Raw genomic sequence first — 20,932 nt, 5'->3', positions numbered from 1 at the left:
ATTTGTTCTAAGTTGTAGGCGACCGATGACCTCAGACGTTAAGTCGCATAGTGCTCAGAGCCATTTGAACCTTTTATTTTTTCCGTAAGAGTATGGAGAATACAAAAGAGAAACTTATGCTAAATAAACAGAACATTTCATCTGTTAAGATGGCAGATAGGGTATGGAAAAGACCCCAACAGCAAGAAATAATTAATGTAGAGTAATGAAATTACAGGAATACATTTGTCTACGTAATATATTTAAGTGGTTAATGTTGAGAGATCACAGGTTAATGTAAGCGCGAGAAAACACATTGTAAATGTCAAATGATGGTAGGTTAATAATCGATGAATGCCAGAATGCAAACGTACACGCACTGTGCTATAGAATTGCCGGACGTCAGTTTGTAGGATGGAGTTCTATGACTGTTGCACTTGGTCGATCAATACACGGACAGTTAAATACTGGTTGTGGATAACGCTGGAGTTATCGACCGATGATATGATATGTATGCTCGACTGGAGACATATCTGGTGATCGACCAGGTCGAGACAGCCGGCCAGTGTGGCCGAGCGGTTCTAGGCGTTTCAGTCTGGAACCGCGCGACCGCTACGGTCGCAGGTTCGAATCCTTCCTCGGACATGGATGTGTGTGATGTCCCTAGGTTAGTTAGGTTTAAGTAGTTCTAAGTTCTAGGGGACTGATGACCTCAGATGTTGAGTCCCATAGTGCTCAGAGCCATTTGAACCATTTGAACCAGGTCGAGACAACATGTCAACGCTCTGTAGACCGTGTTGGGTTACAACAGCGGTATGTGGGCGAGCGTTATCCTGTTGGAAAACACTTCATGGAATTCTGCTCATGAATGGCAGCACAACAGGTCGAATCACCGAACTGACGTACAAACTTGCAGTCAGGGTGCGTGCAATGACGACGAGAGTGCTCCTGCTGTCATACGAAATCACACTCCAGACCATAAACCCGGTTGCAGATCCGGTATTTCTAGCACATGGACAGGTTGCTTGCAGTCCCTCAACTGCCCTCCTTCTAACCAACACTGGCACCGGGGCACAACCAGCTTTCATCGGAAAACACAACAGGTCGCCCCTTGCCCTCCAATGAGGTCTCGCTTGACACCACTGAAGTCGCAAATGGCGTTGGTTTGGGGTCGGTGGAATGTACGCTACAGTGTTGTTGGCTCGGATCTGTCCTTGAAGTAACCGATTTTTAACACTTCGTTGTGTCTCTGTGGTGCCAACCGCTGCTCGAATTGCTGCTGCAGACGCAATATATTGCTCGACAGCCATACACCGAATACGGCCGTCTTCCCTCTCGTTAGTGCCAAGCGGCCAGTCGGAGCCCGCTAAGTCCTTCTACACTACTGGCCATTAAAATTGCTACACCACGAAGATGACATGCTACAGACGCGAAATTTAGCCGACAGGAAGACGATGCTGTGATATGCAAATCTTTTCAGAGCATTCACACAACGTTGGCGCCGGTGGCGACACCTACAACGTGCTTACAAGAGGAAAGTTTCCAACCGATTTCTAATACACAAACAGCAGTTGACCGGCGTTGCCTGGTGAAACGTTGTTGTGATGCCTCGTGTAAGGAGGAGAAATGCGTACCATCACATTTCCGACTTTGATAAGGGCGGACTGAAGCCTATGGCGATTCCGATTTATCGTATCGCCACATTGGCGCTCGCGTTGGTCGAGATCCAATGACTGTTAGCAGAATGAGGAATCGGCGGGTTCAGGAGGCTAATACGGAACTCCGTGCTGGATCCCAACGGCCTCGCATCACTATCAGTCGAGATGACAGGCATCTTATCCGCATGGCTGTAACGGATCGTGCAGCCACATCTCGATCCCTGAGTCAACAGATGGGGACGCTTACAAGACAACAACCATATGCACGAACGTTTCCAGCAGCATGGACTATCAGCTCGGAGACCATGGCTGCGGTTACCCTCGCCGCTGCATCACAGACGGGAGCGCCTGCGATGGTGAACACAACGACGAACCTGGGTGCACGAATGGCAAAACGTAATTTTTTCAGATGAATCCAGGTTCTGTTTACAGCATCCTGATGGTCGCATCCGTGTTTGGCGACATCGCGGTGAATACACATTGGAAGCGTGTATTCGTCATCGCAATACTGACGAATCACCCGGCGTGATGGTATGTGGTGCCATATTACGGCCAGTGGTGGTTGTTCTGGGTACTGATTTCTCAGGATCTATGCACCCAAATTGCGTGAAAATGTAATCACATGTCAGTTCTAGTATAATATATTTGTCCAATGAATACCCGTTTATCATCTGCATTTCTTCTTGGTGTAGCAATTTTAATGGCCAGTAGTGTACAATATGCAATATGCACGAACAGTTCGACGACGTTTCCAGCAGCATGGACTATCAGCTCGGAGACCATGGCTGCGGTTACCCTCGCCGCTGCATCACAGACAGGAGCGCCTGTGATGGTGAACACAACGACGAACCTGGGTGCACGAATGGCAAAACGTAATTTTTTCGGATGAATCCAGGTTCTGTTTACAGCATCCTGATGGTCGCATCCGTGTTTGGTGACATCGCGGTGAACACACATTGGAAGCGTGTATTCGTCATCGCAATACTGACGAATCACCCGGCGTGATGGTATGTGGTGCCATTGGTTACACGTCTCGGTCACCTTTGTTCGCATTGACGGCACTTTGAACAGTGGACGTTACATTTAAGATGTGTTACGACCCGTGGCTCTACCCTTCATTCGATCCCTGCGAAACCCTACATTTCAGCAGGATAATGCACAACTGCATCTTGCAGGTCCTGTACGGGCCTTTCTGGATACAGAAAATGTTCGACTGCTGCCCTGGCCAGCACATTCTCCAGATCTCCCACCAATTGAAAACGTCTGGTCAATGGTGGCCGAGCAACTGGCTCGTCACAATACGCCAGTCACTACTGTTGATGAACTGAGGTATCGTGTTGAAACTGCATGGGCAGCTGTACCTGTACACGCCATCCGAGCTCTGTGTGACTCAATGCAAAGGCGTATCAAGGCCGTTATTACGGCCAGAGGTGGTTGTTCTGGGTACTGATTTCTCAGGATCTATGCACCCAAATTGCGTGAAAATGTAATCACATGTCAGTTCTAGTATAATATATTTGTCCAATGAATACCCGTTTATCATCTGCATTTCTTCTTGGTGTAGCAATTTTAATGGCCAATAGTGTACAATATTGCCGTAGGAACATCCTCGTAGCACTAGTACACGAACTCGTTCAAACTCAGAGACTGTTGATAATGACGTCTTCGTCATCTTAAAATCATTCGAAACTGACATCAACTCACTACGTCCAATCCCCAAGGTAAATAGCGCTAATGATCATTACAGCGCGTATTTAAAGCTAACCTGGCGATACTAGCGCCACTCTTAGTTTGAATAGATATCTTTCAGATGTAGAAAAGCGCCTAACAACTTTCGTTTATCTCGCACAACGCCTTCTTGGTGCTGGGATTTCTTTTCCTTCAGTATATATTACTGTGTCGCCCGAACAAGACACAGCCAGGAGCCGGCCGTGGTGGCCGAGCGGTTCTAGGCGCTACAGTCTGGAACCACGCGACCGCTACGGTCGCAGGTTCGAATTCTGCCCCGGGCATGGGTGTGTGAGATGTCCTTAGGTTAGTTAGGAGGAGATTTGCTCCTCAATTTGGTCCTACGGAACTTGACATTTAAATAAATAAATAGTTCTAAGTTCTAGGAGACTGAGACCTCAGATGTTAAGTCCCATAGTGCTCAGACCCATTTGAACCATTTTTTGAACACAGCCAGGAGAAAATCACCACAGGCGCAAAGATGTGAGCTGGTGCCAGAGCCATAGAGACTCGCCACTTGGGCGAGTTCCACCAGCGCCACAGGCGGCACTAAGGATGAAGACATCGACTTCGCCTCGACCAATTGCCGGCCGAGTACAATCCGCCAAAAACCGGGCGACAACGGATAGAAGCCTACTCAGAAGATCACCTCTCGCCCACTTGGTTATAGATCGTCGTCCGGGGCTGACTTAGACGGGGAACGTCGTTTACTGAACTCTTAGAAGTGAACTGCATTTGCTATATACTGTAAAGTTTACCTACGATTATTTGCACTTAGCCATTGAGGGCCTTTTTTGTGCTATATTACAAGCAGTGTTGTAGACTTAATCATTCAACAAGTCACAAAGATAAGTAAATCTTTTTAGCTCATTTGTTTGACTTTGTTACTAATTTGTTGGAGTGTTGTAGAACCTTCGTTCTCCTTTCCTGTTGCCTGACCCTGGGGCATAGCTGTGTAATAGTGGCAGGGAGAAATTGTTCTAGCGGTGTACTGCACCAGAAGCCGTTCCAAGAACTCACAAGCTCGGCCTACCGTAACAAAAATGGCAACTTAGCCACCACAGCAGTAGCGACGAGGCCTTTACAGAACTGGCGACGAGGGTTTACAAAATATGTACTTCTCCTCGGACCTGTTTGCATCAGAGAGCAGACAGTCAAGTTTTCTCCTTATTTGTTGACACCAGAGTTTTTAGTTACTAGATACGAAGATAAAAATAGAACCATTTATGAGATTTTTCATTGATCCCGTACTGCTCCAAACTCTGTAAAGGTATATCTTGGTCCAGAAAGTCAAAAAATTTTGTTCAGTAAAACAAGGTACTCTCTTCACCTTATCTTTTGGCCCAAATAGTACCACACACCCGAACGAATAACTTGTATTTATTGTTTATCACACTTTATTGGAGGCAAAACGCAAATCCGTCTGTAATTCTATGTACTGAGATGTTACTTTTCTTTCACACACCACCTACAACACATTTTTTTTCTTTTTCCTGTGTGGTAAAGTGCTTCTCATCTACGTCGAAAATTAATTCACTCGAAAGACGTATTCTGAAGATGACAGAATAGTGTGATGATATGCCTTGCAACGATCTTTATTAACCAGACATATATTGTTCCACGCGAGTCATTCTTTACTCTTGTGAGTCATAATAATTGCTCCAATTTCCTACTAGCCTGTTTCCTTTGGATCATCGAACTGTTAAACTTCTGTATACTTGCCGGTACCAGTATAATCATTATTTAAATTGCTAACTACGAGTGTTAACACGAAATGAGTATTAAATTTTTTGTACAGTGTTATGCTCTCACAAAATACACTCCTGGAAATTGAAATAAGAACACCGTGAATTCATTGTCCCAGGAAGGGGAAACTTTATTGACACATTCCTGGGGTCAGATACATCACATTATCACACTGACAGAACCACAGGCACATAGACACAGGCAACAGAGCATGCACAATGTTGGCACTAGTACAGTGTATATCCACCTTTCGCAGCAATGCAGGCTGCTATTCTCCCATGGAGACGATCGTAGAGATGCTGGATGTAGTCCTGTGGAACGGCTTGCCATGCCATTTCCACCTGGCGCCTCAGTTGGACCAGCGTTCGTGCTGGACGTGCAGACCGCGTGAGACGACGCTTCATCCAGTCCCAAACATGCTCAATGGGGGACAGATCCGGAGATCTTGCTGGCCAGGGTAGTTGACTTACACCTTCTAGAGCACGTTGGGTGGCACGGGATACATGCGGACGTGCATTGTCCTGTTGGAACAGCAAGTTCCCTTGCCGGTCTAGGAATGGTAGAACGATGGGTTCGATGACGGTTTGGATGTACCGTGCACTATTCAGTGTCCCCTCGACGATCACCAGTGGTGTACGGCCAGTGTAGGAGATCGCTCCCCACACCATGATGCCGGGTGTTGGCCCTGTGTGCCTCGGTCGTATGCAGTCCTGATTGTGGCGCTCACCTGCACGGCGCCAAACACGCATACGACCATCATTGGCACCAAGGCAGAAGCGACTCTCATCGCTGAAGACGACACGTCTCCATTCGTCCCTCCATTCACGCCTGTCGCGACACCACTGGAGGCGGGCTGCACGATGTTGGGGCGTGAGCGGAAGACGGCCTAACGGTGTGCGGGACCGTAGCCCAGCTTCATGGAGACGGTTGCGAATGGTCCTCGCCGATACCCCAGGAGCAACAGTGTCCCTAATTTGCTGGGAAGTGGCGGTGCGGTCCCCTACGGCACTGCGTAGGATCCTACGGTCTTGGCGTGCATCCGTGCGTCGCTGCGGTCCGGTCCCAGGTCGACGGGCACGTACACCTTCCGCCGACCACTGGCGACAACATCGATGTACTGTGGAGACCTCACGCCCCACGTGTTGAGCAATTCGGCGGTACGTCCACCCGGCCTCCCGCATGCCCACTATACGCCATCGCTCAAAGTCCGTCAACTGCACATACGGTTCACGTCCACGCTGTCGCGGCATGCTACCAGTGTTAAAGACTGCGATGGAGCTCCGTATGCCACGGCAAACTGGCTGACACTGACGGCGGCGGTGCACAAATGCTGCGCAGCTAGCGCCATTCGACGGCCAACACCGCGGTTCCTGGTGTGTCCGCTGTGCCGTGCGTGTGATCATTGCTTGTACAGCCCTCTCGCAGTGTCCGGAGCAAGTATGGTGGGTCTGACACACCGGTGTCAATGTGTTCTTTTTTCCATTTCCAGGAGTGTATGTGTAACATATCGAGCATCCGTCTACAGCACTGACAATAGTTTCACAATTGACCACGTAGTTTTATATTTATTCTTAGAGTTCCAAATTTCCTTCTAAATGGTTCTAATGGCTCTGAGCACTATGGGACTCAACTGCTGAGGTCATTAGTCCCCTAGAACTTAGAACTAGTTAAACCTAACTAACCTAAGGAAATCACAAACATCCATGCCCGAGGCAGGATTCGAACCTGCGACCGTAGCGGTCCTGCGGTTCCAGACTGCAGCGCCTTTAACCGCACGGCCACTTCGGCCGGCCAAATTTCCTTCTTGTGATCGACTACTTTAAATATTAAGTGTACAACCTTTTTAACACGAAACTGTTGTTAATGAAAAATATTACGGCTTGAAATCGGAATAAGGCTTAAGGGATATCCTACGTATTTTAAAACTAAGATACTGTTGTTCCAGTACTTTGTCAGCAGAAGCAATTCGTCCCCTTCATAAAAAACGTGTATTATATTATTTTTGAGATGCAGGCGATTGAATGTTTCATAGAGTCTTAAAAATCAACTACACTGATTTAAGAAATCGATTTGTGTCTGATTTACTGTTACCGTATTTAAAAATTTTGAATTTGAGTTTCATAATCATACATACTGCATCAAACCAGTCTCAGGACTGAAGACCACAACAACAACAACAATCATACATCCCTCTACTTGTAGAGGATGAAGGTAACTGCACTTTCTTGTTTCTGGAATTATAAATACATACTGAATTTCACATACGTACTAGAAGTAAATCAGACAGAGTAGACACTAATTACAATTTTATTGCTTAAAATAGATAAGACAAATTACAAAACAAAGATTGAATCAGCCACTAAACTAGTAAATAAACAACCTAATCCACAGAAACATTTAATGTGCGTCAGATTCCTCTTCAATATCTGTTTCAGACAGTGTGGCAGTTTGATCGTTCAACGAACTGCTGTAATAATCATGATATTCCCGCCTAATCATCTGTTGCTCACACATTATGAGAAGATCTTGCAATTACAGAACTTTTTTTCGTGTATACCTTGGGACGAAACGTATTTGCCGAAGGCTGGCACTTTCAGGTTTACTCCCCTAAAGGTACGTTTCAAATTCTCGCTTATAAAAAAGTGAAAGAGGTTTGTTTCATTGATAACAGGGAAGGCAGACATTGTGTACTGAAAATTTGAGGATGTTTTTAGGGTCATTTTTAAAGTTCAAACATCGTCGCTTAGCGTAGTACGGATGACGAAAGGGCAAGGATTGTTCTTGCAGCTTGGGAGACTTATGCCCATCCTCCAAGGTTCTACATCTACATACTTTTTCTCTCTCGTGATTGAATGAAGTCGCTTTCCATTTTCGTTTGACATGTTTCAAAAACTGCATGATAATTTGACTGTCAGTTTGGATGGTTCTTGAACAGATCAGTACACACAGATACGAGCCAGAGTTGTTCTGCTGGTCGCACATCCATCCATCTTCACTTGGGTAGTATCTGGAATGGCCATAACGTAATCATAAACAATGTGGGAATTTCAATCGCTCCTCTTTTACCGGCTGTCTCATTCCACAAGTACCATGTGCCTTCTTGATTTCCCAGATTGTGTATAGTCAAATTATACTCTGTCGTTTTCTCACGTAGAACATTTGAGCACAAGGTGAATTCGGATTGTTTAACGTGCGTTGTAGATCAAAATTTACGGCCACAGAACATGCATCACTTTGTACTAGCATTGTGTTCTTACTGTGTTTCTTTTGACACAGATCTCTTCTCTTCAAACGATTGTTATGACCACATAACTACTACATCATTTCGTTCTCGGTTTATATGCACATTGTTACGAGCGAAAGGCGTAAATAATGAAATGCGCAATTGTAGTCGCACGTAAGAAAATTTGTAGATGTTGCACATTCATGTTTGCACAACGCACAGGAAGCTCCTAACGTGGTACCAAAATCACGAATGCGGTACATTCACCACTGTGGTGTTGCAAAATACGCAAATTTTACACTTTCGTGATAATGTACCTTGCATTTTCCCTGCACTACCAAGGCAATTTACTCATGGTTTTGCCACAACAAACAACACGGAACATGACACTCTCCGATGCACAATCATACACTCCTGGAAATTGAAATAAGAACACCGTGAATTCATTGTCCCAGGAAGGGGAAACTTTATTGACACATTCCTGGGGTCAGATACATCACATTATCACACTGACAGAACCACAGGCACATAGACACAGGCAACAGAGCATGCACAATGTCGGCACTAGTACAGTGTATATCCACCTTTCGCAGCAATGCAGGCTGCTATTCTCCCATGGAGACGATCGTAGAGATGCTGGATGTAGTCCTGTGGAACGGCTTGCCATGCCATTTCCACCTGGCGCCTCAGTTGGACCAGCGTTCGTGCTGGACGTGCAGACCGCTTGAGACGACGCTTCATCCAGTCCCAAACACGCTCAATCGGGGACAGATCCGGAGATCTTGCTGGCCAGGGTAGTTGACTTACACCTTCTAGAGCACGTTGGGTGGCACGGGATACATGCGGACGTGCATTGTCCTGTTGGAACAGCAAGTTCCCTTGCCGGTCTAGGAATGGTAGAACGATGGGTTCGATGACGGTTTGGATGTACCGTGCACTATTCAGTGTCCCCTCGACGATCACCAGTGGTGTACGGCCAGTGTAGGAGATCGCTCCCCACACCATGATGCCGGGTGTTGGCCCTGTGTGCCTCGGTCGTATGCAGTCCTGATTGTGGCGCTCACCTGCACGGCACCAAACACGCATACGACCATCATTGGCACCAAGGCAGAAGCGACTCTCATCGCTGAAGACGACACGTCTCCATTCGTCCCTCCATTCACGCCTGTCGCGACACCACTGGAGGCGGGCTGCACGATGTTGGGGCGTGAGCGGAAGACGGCCTAACGGTGTGCGGGACCGTAGCCCAGCTTCATGGAGACGGTTGCGAATGGTCCTCGCCGATACCCCAGGAGCAACAGTGTCCCTAATTTGCTGGGAAGTGGCGGTGCGGCCCCCTACGGCACTGCGTAGGATCCTACGGTCTTGGCGTGCATCCGTGCGTCGCTGCGGTCCGGTCCCAGGTCGACGGGCACGTGCACCTTCCGCCGACCACTGCGACAACATCGATGTACTGTGGAGACCTCACGCCCCACGTGTTGAGCAATTCGGCGGTACGTCCACCCGGCCTCCCGCATGCCCACTATACGCCATCGCTCAAAGTCCGTCAACTGCACATACGGTTCACGTCCACGCTGTCGCGGCATGCTACCAGTGTTAAAGACTGCGATGGAGCTCCGTATGCCACGGCAAACTGGCTGACACTGACGGCGGCGGTGCACAAATGCTGCGCAGCTAGCGCCATTCGACGGCCAACACCGCGGTTCCTGGTGTGTCCGCTGTGCCGTGCGTGTGATCATTGCTTGTACAGCCCTCTCGCAGTGTCCGGAGCAAGTATGGTGGGTCTGACACACCGGTGTCAATGTGTTCTTTTTTCCATTTCCAGGAGTGTAGTTTTGGCGCGAGAGATACGATATTATACTCCGCTTAACAACTAAACGTAAATTAAATCTCCACTTACGATTACTAATTGTAGGCGTTTGGTTCCAAAGTCCCCTTCCTCTGTGACCAGAGGGTGCAACTAACGGCAACGTTCGTCTTTCCCTCGTTGCAGCGCTAGGAGCCGCGAGCAAAGATGGACACAATAGAAGCGGTTACAAGCCGAGGATTTCCTTATATAAGGAAACTTTGCTACTGCTACCATCGTGACGTCGGGTAATTACATCACTCCTGGCCTCTCTTCAAGGTTCCTTTACTTCTAGTCATCGTGCGTGTGCACATGTGCTAATTATATGTTTCTCTTCTGTCAGATAAGACACAGGCAACACCACATCATTGTTCTCCGACACATCACATGGTCTGGGATAAACAACCTGTTTTTAGTTGCTCCTGATCTTGAACACAAGATTATACAACTGTAAACAGACAGTCACATGGCATCTGACGTTGCTTGCCACTGTGAAGTATCATTGACCTGCTGGTATTTTGACTGTCTAAGTTGCGTGTTGAGCTAACTCGTTGTACCACCTGCGTGTTCCGACTCGCTTCTTGCAGCCGGTTTGGTGTTTTTGTTTCTGTTTCCAAAATGCGTACATTTATATTATTTAGAATATGCAACCAAGTGACATTCCACACACCGATATGTGTGTCACTTACTACAGGAACGAGAAAAAGGAGCTGAATTGAAGACCACAGAAGTGGAGTGACGACACAAAAGGTGTGTGTGCCAGATTGTACATAAGTACGATTAACACTCTTAATACTCATATGAAACTGTATTCCAGTCCAAAAATCAGTTGTAAGGCTAGTATGACATTTTGTAGCAAGGGTCATATGCAACAGGATGTCGTTGTTGTTTTGGCCTTCAGTCCGAAGGCAGGTGCGACGCAGCTCTGCATACCAGTCCATTCTGAGAAAGCCGTTTCATCTCTGAGTAATCCACTGCAACGTACATCCATTTCAACCTGCTCACTGCTTTTATGCCTAAGACTCCGTTTACAGTTTTAAGCCTCTGTGATTATCTGCATTACCAAATTGACGATTCTTTAATACCTCAGGGTGTGTACTATCTAATGGTCCCTTCATTTAATCAAGTTCCGCCGTATATTCACTTAAATGAAATGTATTCGCAGTTGCAAATACGCACAACCACCACCATAAGCTGCATAAGGGAATGACGACAATGAATATTTGTACAGGAGTCGAAACCGGCTTTTTCGCATTTCGTGAGTGGTCGTCTTAACGGCTTTGGCTATCCGTGCGCGGTTCACGGCCCGACCCAAACTTCCACATGTCGTCGTTCCTGCGTCACAACCTGTCCTCTCGCACACGTGTTGTGTAATTCTCTTGCAGGGAAAGACATTTTAATTGAAAGTCGCTGCCTGGTATTCTCGGATAAATATGATGTTGCAATGCCAGTATTGCTAAAAGTACGATGTAATGTTCCTTCGGACATGCATACATACAGGTTGTAACGCAAGAATGACGACATGTGGGGAAATTCGGGTCTGGCAGTGAGTCGTGCACGGATATCCGAACCAGTTAAGACGACCGCTCGCGTAAAGCAGGGCATTCGGGTTCGAGGCTCGGTCCGACACAAATTTTCATTTTCGCCGTTCCCTTTGTCAGCTGATGGTTTTTCATGTTCGCAACTGAATAAATTTAATTTATTTCATAACGCTTGTTGTCGCAGCAGTGCCTGTCCGAAGGCACAATACAAGCAATGCAATGTCGTATATATTTACTTCCCATTGTGATTTAATACCTTCTAGTTGTTCTGTTCAATACACGTATCCCACTGCGAGACAAGATGGCCAGTGCCTTCATGGCAAAATGTTCTCAGTTGCCTACGGAACCCAGATAGTATCCAGGCGTGCAGCTCTTCGTCCCAAGCGGATCTAAGACCACGAAGGTCTTTCCTCAGGGTCGCAAAAATATATAAGTCTCATTGGGAGAGGTCGGAGCTGTGCGGTTGATGTGTGAAAACAAGCTGCGAACCATGACGACTTGGACATCGTTGTGTGGTCCGAGTACTACATCGTCGGACGAATCGTTTAAGTCACACGACCGTCAATGCTCATCTCGTCGAAGCTTAGGACACCAACAGCCTCTAATGATGTGAACATTTCTGACCTACCTTTAATTAACTCCAAAACTGGTTTCAAAATACCTGGTTGGCACTTGAATTGTTTCGTCCATGTCTGGAGTGTTGACCTGCAGGGACAAAGATAATTCTTCCTCCTCAGGTAGGCATATGCTTTAGGAGACAAAGCTTTCAATGTGAGAGCATTTGCAATGTCCTCTGAGCACCACTTTACTTGCTTCCTCTTCTTTAACAGACAACGAATTTGTCCTGGTGTGAAACACTGAGAAAGTGCACTATCCACGTCCGAGCATACACATTTGTGCTTCTTAGTGTGAGACACATTACGTTTTATAGATGTTCGCATCTGCATTCATGCTCGTGTTTTAGGCATCTGACTATGGTAAATGTTTTCCAGTTGGGTACTGCCTATTTTACACATGTTTTTGTAAATAAAAAGATAGTAATCTTCGAACTTACCTTACAAAGCTGATGCAGAAGCTATGTCGAAGATGCTGAAGGTGACGCTGACCAGAGCCGATTCTTCCTTGCCGAATTTCGCTTCATTGCATCAATTTGCGCTCTTTTGTTTAAATGTCTAATCCGTATAAAAGTTCTTGTTCTGACATATAACTGAACTATTTTGCTATTAAGTTCGGGAAATTTCGCACTTATATGATCTGCTATCTGCAATGAGAAATATTTGATCCATGAAAAGCAGCAAATATAATTTCTAACTCATGTATTTTAGCAAACCAGTCAGTAGAGGGGAAATGAGGCCCCCTTTTGAAATAATGGTAATCCACTCTTGCTTCAGACTTAATTCTGTATCAACAACACACTGTCCTGCTGTATTTCCCAAAGAACTGTCAACGTTTTTGCACTTGAATGCTATATATCCTGCTAGATATTTTAAAGCATCATCATTCACGTCTTCACTGGTACACACTGAATCACTGAGCTCGAAATCTAAGAGCAAGTTTTCGTCATCTGTAGCGATGTCAAATGATTTATCAGTTACTCTTATACATAATTCACTCGAGAGAAAACGTGCAAAATCTTCCTCAGTTTCATCAGCTAGTGTCGGGTAGTTTTCAGAAGCAGAATTCTCATTTCTGTCCACTGAAGTCGAAGCACCAAAAGACAAAGGTATTTCACTTGCACTTCCAGTCAGTATCAATAAACGAATTCTGTTTTTCACCTCGAAAGGAGTGGGATTGTTGTAGAAGACACCAAGGCCACGGATTCTGGAAAAGAAATTTTCCAGACAATCTTGATTAAGTCTGGCTGTCAATATATAAGTAGCTCCGGAATTTTCCATATCATTGTAAAGTCCAAAAAGTGAATTTACTGATACAATGAATCCCTTCTGAAAGGGGAGAAGACTGTTTCTTTTTCCTACTCGCATATTAGAACACATTTCAAGAAATCTTTTTAGAGAGTTTTCCTGACTTCTGATATTAAACCCGTAACCACTTCTAAGGAGAGCTTTCTCATCTTGACGGTATCTCGAATTCAACACATCGAAAACATCGTTCACGAGCTCAATGAAGCTTCCTTCGCGATCTTTATGCAGAACATATCTCACAGCTTGGGCAGTGCGACGTGAAAATATCTGTGCAGCCCTTCGGACATTCTGACGATCACGTCCACTAACGTTAAGATGAACCTCCGATATGTGGTGATTGATCGAAAGATCGCCTTTCTGATGTCGAAGAAGATCTTCTATAACCATTTTTGTAATCACAGTACCATCAGGCAAAGTGATTCCGTCATCAAGAAAATGATTTCTTAATAACTTAAGCAAATGTGGAACATCAAAAATAACCCAGACTTTTCTGCTATGACGAACAGGGTTTGAAAAGAATGTCTTGGATGTAGACACACCAAGTTGCTTCCACACATTCATATTTTTTGGTCCCATGTCACACGTAACAGCTACGATACGGATTCCTGCTGTTTCAACTTCTTTTATGACATTCTGCAACAAATCACTAGACATTGGAACATCAAAGTCACAATACACTGGCTGCTTCCATTTTGAAAACAAGCTGAGAACCATGACGACTTGGACATTGTTGTGTGGTGCGAGTACTACATCGTCGGACGAATCGTAAGTCACACGACCGTCGATGCTCATCTCGTCGAAGCTTAGGACACCAATAGCCTCTAATGATGTGAACATTTCTGACCTACCTTTAATTAACTCCAAAACTGGTTTCAAAATACCTGGTTGGCACTTGAACTGTTTCGTCCATGTCTGGAGTGTTGACCTGCAGGGAAAAGGATAATTCTTCCTCTTCAGGTAGACATATGCTTTAGGAGACAAAGCTCTCAATGTGAGAGCATTTGCAATGTCCTCTGAGCACCACTTTACTTGCTTCCTCTTCTTTAACAGACAACGAATTTGCCCTGGTGTGAAACACTGAGAAAGTGCACTTCTCACATCCGAGCATACACATTTGTGCTTCTTAGTGTGAGACACATTACGTTTTATAGATGTAGCTTGCTTTATAACTTCTTTGTTCCAGTCGAACATTTTTAATCTTCAAACTAACCAATTCTTTCTTCAGTGCTTGAATTTCCTGGTCTTTAAGTGAAATCAGTGGATCAGTAAAAACGTCTGTGTTGCTGGATTTGTCCAGCTTACTTTTCTTGGGAGATAAAGTTTTCAATTTTGAGAGAGCTCTCCTTTTTACTGTTCTAGTGTCACAGCGACGTTCTCTCTATGTTAGAACACTACCGGTAACATTCGCGGTGCTGGGACCTGGAACACCGAATACATTTCTGTGCCAGTTTGGTATTTTTAGGTACGGAACAGCATTATCCTGTAGCAGTTTCCGTGTAGGTAGACCTAACAATTCATTCTGCAAGTCTCGTTTGTAATCGCTTTCACAAAAATGTTCAGAACAAACTCTTGCATTATTAACATTAATTTTGTCCTCTCGTTTCCAACGAGCAATCCCCTTACGCTGTAGTTCAACATTTTTTTGGAAAACGATGATAAATTACGCCTTCAGTCTTACGTCCACTATTACTACATTCAGCGCCGGCCGCGGTTCTAGGCGCTCAGTCCGGAACCGCGGGACTGCTACAGTCGCAGGTTCGAATCCTGCCTCGGGCATGGATGTGTGTGATGTCCTTAGGTTAGTTAGGTTTAAGTAGTTCTACGTTCTAGGGGACTGATGACCACAGATGTTAAGTCCCATAGTGCTCAGAGCCATTTGAACCATTTTGAACTACATTCAGCAACTGCACAATACGACGTATTTGTAGACATAATTCCAAGAACGAAGCTACAAGACTCACGGAACAATTCCTTTCCAATTGAACACTCGGCAGGACAAGAATTACACACAAACTAACGTGTAACACGAACTCACTTGCATGCCTTCGATAGAAACACTGAGCGACACCGTTGTAAACAAACTGCAGTAGCTGCCAGGTGACGTCACAGCTCGAGATTCGTCATGGCGGATAAAAGAGTGGGAGGTCGCGTTTGCACTCCCGTGCAATGCAGTGTCGTATATATTTACTTCCCATTGTGATTTAATACCTTCTAATTGTTCTGTCTGTGAAGCAATAGATAAATCAAAGAGAGACATATGGAAAAACTAAGGATATAATTTCATATTTCAAACGTTTTAATACTGTTCAATACACTTATCCCACTGCGAGACAAGATGGCCAGTGCCTTCATGGCAAAATGTTTTCAGTTGCCTACGGAACCCAGATAGTATCCGGGCGTGCCGCTCTTCGTCCCAAGCGGATCTAAGACCACGAAGGTCTTTTCTCAGGGCCGCAAAAATATATAAATCTCATTGGGAGAGGTCGGAGCTGTGCGGTTGATGTGTAAAGGCTCCCCAGCGACTCATCCCCAACGTAGTCAAAACAACCTTGTCAAAACGTGGGTAGGCATTATACTACTACAGAATGGTGCTGTTTTCACTATTCCACACAGTTCCTATCTCTCGGCATGCATTTTCCATGTTTTTGGGGTGGATCCACGTAAAAAGACATTCGTGGCCCTAGATTTGCTTCGGACGAAGAGCCGGACGCCTGAGTACAATCACTGTTTCTTAGGTAATGTTAAACATTTTTCCGTACCAAGGCATGGACCGCCTTGTCTCACAGTAGGATAAATGCGTTAAAACTGTATTAAAGTGTTCGAAATAATAAGCAGTTTGCTTAGTTTTTCAATTTGTCTCATTCTCATGTGATTGCCGTTACAGACAGAATAACTAGGGTGGGTTAAAACAAATTTGGAAGTAAATACATACGGCAGAACTTGCCTAAATGACGAGATCAGTTGACTGGACACACCCTGAGGCATCAAGGATTCGTCAGTTTGGTAACGCAGGGAACCACGAACGGCAAGAACAGTAGGGGGAGTATTAGGCACGAACGCAGAGAGCGGGTTCAAATGGTTGTAGGTCGCAATAATTATTCAGAGATGAATAAGCTTGTCTCACAGAGGGATTGAAGTATTAACACTTACGGCGATTACTTTTGAAATAATAAACAGTTTGCTTACTTTTTCCCATCTGTATCGTTTTCATTTGTGTGCCTGTTATACCCATATTATCTTCAGCTTTCTTTTTTAGTACCACATATCAACAACTCTTCTTGTCTGAATTATTTATCGTCCACGTTTCACTTCCGTAGGCTACAATCCAAACAAATACCTTCCCGTTAAAAAATTCCTCTTTTACAGGAGTATTTTCCCTCTAATGCTAGTCTACATTTCATATCCTCTCTACTTCAGCCATCATCAGTTATTTTGTTGTCCCAACAGCAAAACTCATCCAGGTCGTTCCATCTCATTTCCTGATCTAATTTCCTCATCATCGCCTGAGTCAATTACTTTTTTTCTTTAGGTGATGTTTACCTTATATCCTCTTTCAAAGTCCTATCCATTCCGTTCGATTGCTCTTCCAAATCGTATGTCGTGTCTGACACAATTAGAGTCTCGTCACCAAACTACAAAATTTTTATTTCTTGTGTCTTTGTCTCTGAACTTTAATTTCCATTCCAAATGTCCCCTGCGTCATCATCTGGGTCACTTCTCAGCTTGTTCAGTGTACAGAATCAAGAGCGTCGGGGTAGACTACAATCCTGTCTCACTCGCTTCTGAATCACTGCTTCCCTTTCCTTCCTTCACTCTGGATTCTTACGAGTTATAAATAACTTGTTGTTCCCTGTATTTCTCTCTCCTGTCTTCAGAATTCCAAAAAATGTATTCTAGTCAATATTGTCAAAACCTCTGGCTAAATCTTCGAATGATATAAAAGTGGATTTTCCTTTCTTAAAAAATAGTATAGTTGCATGATTAGGACTAACAAAATAACGCGTACATTATTGTTAACATCAATCATGTATACATATTCTGTAAACTGACTCGTTCCACATCATTTTAGTACAAGAACCGTTGAAATGATTTATGGGAGACGAAAGTAACTAACATATCTTCTAGGATTAGTCATAGTTCAGTTTAGACTCCCGTGTTCGTACATTTCTCCAGAATCCAAAGCGATCTTCCGTGTGATCGGCTTCTACCAGTTCTTCCATTCTTCTGTAAATAATTCGTGTCAATGTTTTGCAACCGTGACTTGTCACACTGGTGGTTTGATAGTTTTCATACTTGATCAGCACCTGGCTTCTTTGGAATTGGATTTGTTACATTCTTCTTAAGCCTGAGTATATTTCGCCTGTCTCGTATGCGTTGCACTTAAAAAACGTGAAATACGTGGACGGAAAAAAAGTCGCAACACCAAAAAATAATTAATATACAATAGAGAAATTTCGGGAATACATTTGTCTAAGTAACATATTTAAGTGATCAACATTGCAAGATCACAGGTTAACGAAGGCGCGAGATAAGACATTGCAAATGTCAAATGCTGTTACATTACTAACCGGTGTAACTGCCAGAATGTTGAAAGAAAGCATGCGAACGTGCATGCATTATGTCAGTTTGTGCGACGGCGTTCCAAGCCTGTTCCGCGTGATCGGTCCATACAGAGACGTTTAACACTGTTTGTGAATTACGCTGGAGTTGACGTCCGATGATATCCCATTTGTGCTCGGTTGGAGACAGATTTGGTGATCGAGCAAGGAAAGGGAACATGTCGATACTCTGTAGAGCATGTTGGGTTACAAAAGCGGTATGTAGGCGCGCGTTATCCTGTTGGAAAAGACCACCTGGAACGCAGTTCATGAATGGTAGCGAAACAGATCGAATCACCGGATTGACCTATAAATTTGCAATCAGAATGCGTAGGATAACCACGAGAGTGATCCTGTTGTTATACGAAATCGTATCCCAGACCATAACTCCTGGTGTAGATCCAGGGAGCTAGCACACCGACAGGTTGACTGCAGGTCCCCAGCTAACCTCCTTCTAACCAACACACAGCCATCGCTGGCACCACGGCATAGGCAGCTTTCATCAGAAAATACAACAGACCTCCACCCTGCCCTTCAATGAGCTCTCGCTTGACGCCACTGAAGTGGGTTTGCGTCACTCGAATGTACGCTGCAGGGTACCTGGCTCGGAGCTGTCCAAGAAGTAACCGATTTGTAACAGTTGGTTGTGTCACTGTGGTGCTAAATGCAGTTCAAATTACTGCTGTAGATGTCACAACCATAAGCCGAATACGATGGTCTTCCCTCTCGGCAGGGCCATCCAGATCCCGGTCTTCTTGCAACCGTGCATTCTCGTGAACGCTGCTGCCATCATTGAAGTACAGTGGCAACATTCCTGCCAAGACTTTCTGCAATATCGCAGGAGGAAAAACCAGCTTCTCGTAGGCCTATTACACTTCCTCGTTCAAACTCAGCGAGGTGCTCATGATGGCGTCTTCGGCACAATGAAGGCATTCTTGACTAACATCAACTCACCACGTCCTGCCTCAAGGGTAACTAATGCTCGGAATCGATACAACATTTATTTAAAGCCCACCTGATTTGCATCTTCATAGTGGCGTTACTAGCGCCACTCTTAAACGACTGACGCGAAATTTGAACAGACATCGACTTTAAGATGTAGAAATACGAAACTCCCTGGCAGATTAAAACTGTGTGCCCGACCGAGACTCGAACTCGGGACCTTTGCCTTTCGCGAGCAAGTGCTCTACCATCTGAGCTACCAAAGCACGACCCACGCCCGGTCCTCACAGCTTTACTTCTGCCAGTATCTCGTCTCCTACCTTCCAAACTTTACAGAAGCTCTCCTGCGAACCTTGCAGAACTAGCACTCCTGAAAGAAAGGATACTGCGGATACGTGGCTTAGCCACAGCCTGGGGATGCTTCCAGAATGAGATTTTCACTCTGCAGCGGAGTGTGCGCTGATATGAAACTTCTCATTCTGGATGTAGAAATAGGCCTGCCAACTTTCGTCTATGTGCCACAACTCCTTCTTGGTGTTGCGATGTCTCTTCCCTACGTGTAATTTTGTCTTGGCTGACTATCTCAATGATCTCAAAGTCGGCCGCTGTGGCCGAGCGGTTCCAGGCGCTTCAGTCCGGAACCGCGGGACTGCTACGGTCGCAGGTTCGAATCCTGCCTCGGGCATGGATGTATGTGCTGTCCTTAGGTTAGCTAGATTTAAGTAGTTCTAAGTTCTAGGGGACTGATGACTGATTCAAATGGCTCTGAGCAATATGGGACTTAACTTCTGAGGTCATCAGTCCCCTAGAACTTAGAACTACTTAAACCTAAGTAACCTAAGGACAACACATACATCCATGCCCGAGGTATGATTCGAACCTGCGACCGTAGCGGTCGCGCGGTTCCAGACTGAAGCGCCTGGAACCGCACGGCCACAGCGGCCGGCTTGCAGGACTGATGACCTCAGATGTTAAGTCCCATAGTGCTCAGAGCCATTTGAACCATTTGAATGATCTCAACAATTCTGTGAGAGTAACGTTAGTCCAGGAGTGTTACATCGACTTAGGTCCTCCAGTGGTCATGACAATAAACTATATACTGTATTTGTGATCAGCGGTGGCATGGGAAAAGCAACCGTAAAATCCTGGTATCATATCGCAGTAACGGAATTTGTGTGGATGTCTGTTTAACTCAGTAAAGGAGGCTCTGACAAGTGAGAACTATCTGGTAATCATAAGACATCGATCAGAAAGCAGTCTGTTCTACAATGTGCTGCGTTGCACAGCTCTGGCTGAAAAATTTCGAGCAGGCATTTATGCCTAGCTGTTTAGGTGCAGCAGCAAAACTGTCACATAAATTTCGAAACTAACCGATGATTCCAGAAACTGCCTTAGCTGTATCGATATTGGTCAATTGAGAATAAATCGTACAGAAATTGTATCAAGGCTGTTGCTGCAGTTCATGTGTTCCTCAAAGATCGGTGCTTCGCCTACTGTAATCGTTTCCTACCTATCTGCAGTCATATCAGTTGAAGTCCTCTGTCTGTATGGCTGCGTTACTATCACGAATTACTGTAGGGATTTTGATACGGTTTTTATTAATAGATAGACGGATGTACGAGGAATGTTTGTTTATACAATTAACAAATGCACTCATGTTCAGAAATAACAGAACATCTTGAATGAGAGATAGGACGTGTACATTAGTATGTTCTGCAGAAACGATTAGCATTTCAGTCACCTCGGTTC

At 45.1% G+C, this 20,932-nt stretch overlaps 1 protein-coding gene across 1 annotated transcript in view; it reads right to left on the bottom strand.

Moving 5' to 3' along the window:
• The window catches only part of LOC126194946 (uncharacterized), a 59,595-nt gene extending 49,253 nt beyond the window's left edge, over positions 1 to 10,342 (bottom strand). Inside the window, exon 1 of the mRNA XM_049933334.1 lies at positions 10,235 to 10,342. The gene's annotated coding sequence lies outside the window, so the exon portion shown is untranslated. The remainder of the gene's footprint in view (positions 1 to 10,234) is intronic.
• Between the last annotated feature and the right edge of the window lie 10,590 nt (positions 10,343 to 20,932).

The sequence above is a fragment of the Schistocerca nitens genome, chromosome 7 (genome assembly GCF_023898315.1).
Source record: "Schistocerca nitens isolate TAMUIC-IGC-003100 chromosome 7, iqSchNite1.1, whole genome shotgun sequence".
Taxonomy (NCBI): Eukaryota; Metazoa; Arthropoda; class Insecta; order Orthoptera; family Acrididae; genus Schistocerca; species Schistocerca nitens.
Note: the sequence above shows the minus strand (reverse complement) of the source record. Positions and strands in the feature narration are given on the sequence as shown.